At 47.3% G+C, this 6000-nt stretch overlaps 1 protein-coding gene across 2 annotated transcripts in view; it reads right to left on the bottom strand.

The window, feature by feature from the left end:
• Positions 1 to 6000, bottom strand: part of FCHSD2 (FCH and double SH3 domains 2) — a 238053-nt gene that overhangs the window by 208047 nt on the left and 24006 nt on the right. The gene's annotated exons all lie outside the window — the stretch shown is intronic.

Raw genomic sequence — 6000 nt, 5'->3', positions numbered from 1 at the left:
TGTGTGTATATATATCTCCTCAATATATGTTCCACTCTATATGCATCCGAAGAAGTGGGCTGTAGCCCACGAAAGCTTATGCTCTAATAAATTTGTTAGTCTCTAAGGTGCCACAAGTACTCCTGTTCTTTTTGCGGATACAGACTAACACGGCTGCTACTCTGAAACCTATATAGTCTGCAGTCAATCAGGAAGGGAGGGGGGAATGGGAACAGGGAATGGGGGTGAGGAAATGGGAATCATGTTTTGCTAAGGGGGGAATGGGAACAAGGATAGCTCTGTGGTGTCAGAGCTGGGAAGGGGGACACTGAGGAAGGAAACTGGAATCATGCTTGCTGGAAGTTCATCCCAATAAACATTGAATTGTTTGCGCCTTTGGACTTTGGGTATCGTTGCTCTCTGTTCATGCGAGAAGGACCAGGGAAGTGAGAGGGTGAAGGAATAAGCCCCCTAACACAGTATACAGTGTGTCATCTCTTTGACCACTTCGGTTTGGATACCCAAGTTCCAAGCCACTGACTTTAATAAGTCCTGGTAGGCCTTGTAGCCACCACTGCCTCATCTGGGGAAGAGGAGGAAGAGGCTAAGGCTGGTTGAGGGGCCTCCACCCCTTTCTCTATCTTGACCGAGAACTGTGGGACCTCTTCTTGAGGTTCAGCAGCAGGCTCAGCACCAGAGTCCGGGTCAGAGGTCTTGCAGCATGGTACCGGAGGTGCCCTACTTTCCAAGGCCAGAGAATACAAATGCCTTAAAACCGTGCTATGGCCTGGGGGATAAAGGCCCCTAAAGGGCCACTTCATGGCTGCCAGTCCCCATGATCCCAGAGGTCAAACGTTCAGGGGCACCCTAGCACCTGAGACCACAGCAGGGTAGGAACAGCACAGGGAATAGTGCAGGCGGTCCTGACGGTGGGAAGATTAGGACCCCACTTTGGACTCTGATGAGGAAGATGAGCTGCTTGCTGCAGGGAGACCAAGGTGGTGCAGACCCTCTCGGTGCCAGCAAATGGCGTCGCAGAGAAGTCCGACCCGAGGCTACTATAGGGTGTTTTCCCCTAGGGGGTGGCCGTGGTGCTCTGCGAAAGCTGGGGGATGCCTCTCTGCTGGTCATCGGTACCAGCTGAATCTCCAGGGATCCTGGGACTGGGAGAGCAAGCAGGTCTCTAGCAGCCGCAAATGCCTGTGCGGCTGACAGTACCATGAACTAACCGGTACGCTGTCTGCTCCCCATGCTGGAGTTAGCGGAGCTTGCGGGGGTACCGAAGCTGCTGTGGGTGGCTGCTGAGACACCAGAGAGGGAGAGTGGCCTGACACAGGTCTCGCTCTATCCAGATCCCCTTGCCTGCTTCCTTTCAGCACTGGGAATTACTCTTGTTTCTTCTGATGCTTACGGTGCTGCTTCTTAGGCACTATGGAGAAGGATCGACGCCAGGACTCTCTTGGTGCTGAGTCCAAGCATAGCTCTCACACTGGTCTTAGGGCTGCCTCCATGAGAAGGACCTTCAACCTCGCCTTCCAGTCTTTCTTGGTGCGGGGTCTTAAATCCTTGAAGATCTGGCAACCGTCTTTCCAATGAGCTTCCCCTAAGCCCTTGAGACAGCTCAAGTGTGGGTCGCTCAAGGGCATCAACTTGTCGCAGGAAGTGCAGGGCTTGAAGCCTGGTGACCAAGGCATACCCTGGCACTGGGGAGCAGATAGGCCTCTCCAACCAAGTGCAGAGGCGTTCAAAACTCACTAACTACTAAAACTACTACTAACAAACTAAGTAAACTACAATAACTGTATACATGAGAAAGAAGGAAAAACCACTGGGAGAAATTACCTGAGCAATAACGGAAGTTCTAGCAATTGTCATGAATGGTAAGAAGGAACTGAATGGGTGCGGGGTTGGCAGAGCCTTTATACTGGCACTTTGAGCACACAGCACCAGAGGGCGCTGGAGCCGACCCGATGGATATCACTAAGGGAAAAAAATCCAGCAACTGTGCTCAGGGCATACACACACCTACTTTGGAATGGACATGTGCAAGCACTCGAAGAATATAAATGTATACATCTAGGAAAAATGAATGTAGGCCATACTTACAGGATGGGGAACTCTACTCTGGGAAGCAGTGACTGAAAAAGATTTGGGGGTTGTGGCGGATAATCATCGGAACATGAGCTGCCAGTGTGACGCTGTGGCTGAAAGAGCTAATGAAATCCTGGGATGCATAAACGGGAATCTTGAGTAGGAGTAGAGAGGTTATTTTACCTTTGTATTTGGCACTAGTGTGACTGCTGCTAGAATACTGTGTCCAGTTCTGGTGCCCACAATTCAAGAACAATGTTGATAAACGGGAGAGAGTTCAGAGAAGAGTCAGGAGAATGATTAAAGGACTAGAAAACATGCTTTATAGCTAGGGCTCTACCAAATTCACGGCCATGAAAAACACGTGTCGGACCGTGAAACCTGGTCGTCCCCCGTGAAAACTGGTCTTTTATGCGCTTTTACCCTATACTATACACATTTCACAGGGGAGACCAGCGTTTCTCAAATTGGGGGTCGTGACCCAAAAGGGAGTTAGTTGCAAGAGGGTCACAAGGTTATTTTAGGGGGGGGTCACGGTATTGCCACCCTTACTTCTGTGATGTCTTCAGAGCTGGGCAGCCGAAGAGTGGCGACTGTTGGCCGGGAACCCAGCTCTGAAGGCAGCGACCCGCCAGCAGTAGCGCAGATGTAAGCATGGCAATACCATACCATGCCACACTTACTTCTGTGCTGCTGCCTTCAGAACTGGGCGGTTGTAGAGTGGCGGCTGCTGACTGGCATCCTTACTTCTGTGCTGCTGGTGGTGGCAGCTCTGCCTTCAGAGCTGGGCTCCCGGCCAGCAGCAACCACTCTCCAGCTGCCCAGCTCTGAAGGAAGCCCTGCCTGTAACAGCGCAGAAGTAAGGGTAACAGTACTGCAAACCCCACCTAAAATAACCTTGTGACCCCCCCACCCCCACAACTCCTTTTTGGGTCAGGAACCCTACAATTACACCACCATGAAATCTCAGATTTAAATAGCTGAAATCATGAAATTTACAATTTTTAAAATCCTATGACCGTGAAATTGACTAAAATGAACCGTGAATTTGGTAGGGCCCTACTTATAGCGATAGGCTCATGCTGCTCAATCAATTTAACAGTTATCTTAACAAAGAGAAGATTAAGGGGTGATTTGAATACAGTCTATAAGAACATACATGGGGAACAAATATTTAATAATGGGTTCGTCAATCTAGCAGAGAAAGGTATAACATGTTCCAATGTCTGAAAGTTGAAGCTGGACAAATTCAGACTGGAAAGAAGGTGTACATTTTTAACAGTCAGAATAATTAACCACTGGTACAATTTACCAAGGGTCATGGTGGATTCTCCATCACTGACAATTTTTAAATCAAGATTGGATGATGTTCTAAATGATCTGCTCTAGGGATTATTTGGGGTGAGTACTGTGGCCTGTGCTATACAGGAGGTCAGATTATATGTTCACAGTGGTCCGTTCTGGCCTTAGAATTTACCAATCTGTGATTCTGAAAGCTGATTCAGTGGGTCACTGCATGGCCACAGGCGCTTGTAGAATCAGAGTCTTAATTAGATCGGCTGGATATGCACGTCTATTAGTGTTCATTTGAAGAATTTTCTACTTGTCAATTTTCAAATGAGGACCACTTTGTTAAATAAATTTTTATTTTGTTTAATACCAAGAAAAGACACTAAACCTTAGCGAGGACCATTGCCATAATGAGTTTCAATATCAGCTATTTTTGTTCTAGCAATTCATAGAAACGTTTCCCTTGCCACAATTTACAAAAACTAAAAGGTGCCTAGGTGAAGCTCAGGACACCCTGACATAACTGAATTTCATTAAAATATTTTATTTTTATCTATTATACACACCCCACCACTGTGAACATCTAGTCTGACCTCCTGTATAGCACAGGCCATAGAACTTGCCCCAAAATAATTCCTAGAGCAGATTATTTTAGAACAACATCCCATTCCCATTGAACTCAGTTGTAGTTGTTACCATTCAGCATTTCTGCAATGCAGAACCAAGGGTAACGAGAAGTTTTCCATCCATGTGCAAAGGGGTGCAGACACTGACCCTACCATGCACCCACAAGGCCACCCCAGAGATTCAGGGATTCATAGGACTAAGCCAAATCTAGAAACTTCACTACATGATGCCTGGTGCAATACCACCACCTGTGGTCACTCTGGCCAGTGCAATGGTCCTTAGTAGACTATGCACATGGAGGGTGTATCAAGTTGAATACGCAGAAACAAGGAAAACACTGCGGCTACCAGTGAAAATTTTAGTTTATGTAACTTGCCCAGCAACACACAGGAACTCTGTTACAGAGGCAGGCAGAATCCAGTTCTCCAGAATGGTATTCAGTTGTCTTAACCAAGAGACCATCCTTTCTCTTAGAAGCATAGAATATTAGGGTTGGAAGAGACTTCAGGAGGTCATCTAGTCCAATCCCTGGCTCAAAGCAGGACCAACACCAACTAAATCATCCCAGCCAAGGCTTTGTCAAGCCAGGCCTTAAAAACCTCTAAGGATGGAGATTCTACCACCTCCTTAGGTAACCCATTCCAGTGCTTCACCACCCTCCTAGTGAAATAGTGTTTCCTAATATCCAACCTAGACCTCCCCCACTGCAACTTGAGACCATTGCTTCTTGTTCTGTCATCTGCCACCACTGAGAACAGCCTAGCTCCATCCTCTTTGGCACCCCCTTTCAGGTAGTTAAAGGCGGCTATCAAATCCTCTTCATGCAATCCCCTGCCTCATTTGCTACACATCTTCCAACTTCTGCAACAAATGAGGCAGGGGCCTACAGACAAGAGCCTCATTCATTATACAACTCCAATTCATTTCCAGAATACAATACATTCTGTACACTAAATGACGCAGGGATCTTGTGGGAAAAGTAGTATGTTATCATATAATTAAAGACTAACATTGTATATTCGAGGGTGGCCATATTAAGGTTGCATGGTCAACCTTATTTCTAACATTTCCTAACTTCCAAGCACTTGACTTTGCAACTTTAATAATCTTTAAACATAGTCTTTTAGATGTGATTTCCAATATTTTTTAAAATTCAAAATTTAAAAACAAAAATATCAGCTGTACTGCACCCTCACCCCTCTCCATGGTTTATCAGCAGGGCTGGGATCTTTAAATCCATCTGTGTTAATGGAGTAACTGGTTACAGTACAAGGAGGTTATCTCTTATGTGAACCAGCAACTGCAGGGGGATGGAGACACTTTGCCAATGGGTTTCGTAGCTATTTGACAGAAGACAAAGGAATGTTGAGGCAAAGAAGTCTTGGGTTCAAACCTCGGTTGAAGACTCTTCTACTCCTGTCCCCTTCTGCTTCTATCCCCATTGCTCCCCAGCTCCTGCCCATCCCCTCCATCCTGCTATACCTTCCCCTGCTCCTATCCCTGTCCCAGGCCCCATCTGTTGCAGTTTCTGCCCATGTCCCCCTTACTCCTATCTGCCCCCATCTATAAGGCCTGCTCTCACCTTCTACCCCAACCACTATACTTCCTCATCCCCAGCTCCTTCCCCATTCTACCTCGCTCCTAAGTCCCCAGTCTTCTGCCAACTCCCCCCACCCCACCCCAGGCTCCTACCCTCCTCCTTCCCCACCTCCCCAAACTCCTGCCTCGTCTCTCCACTCTGCATCTCTTCTCCATCCTCTGTTCCTCATGCCTCTGCATTTGAGTCAGGAAACTTCCTCCTTTCTCCTCCATGCTGCCTGAGCACCAGCAGAGGAATATTTGTGAGCACAAGAGAGACAGTCTCCTGGCTCTCAGTTCCAATGCCTGGCACCACAGCATAGATAGTAAGCCCCTTGGAGCAGGGGCCATCTTTTTGTTCTGTGCTCATACAACATTTAGCAAAATAGGGTCCTGGTCCATGATTAGGGATTCTAGGCACTAAGATAATACAAA

Source organism: Terrapene carolina, unplaced genomic scaffold, assembly GCF_002925995.2.
Source record: "Terrapene carolina triunguis isolate 2854851 unplaced genomic scaffold, T_m_triunguis-2.0 Scaffold97, whole genome shotgun sequence".
In the NCBI taxonomy this organism is placed as follows: Eukaryota; Metazoa; Chordata; order Testudines; family Emydidae; genus Terrapene; species Terrapene triunguis.
Note: the sequence above shows the minus strand (reverse complement) of the source record. Positions and strands in the feature narration are given on the sequence as shown.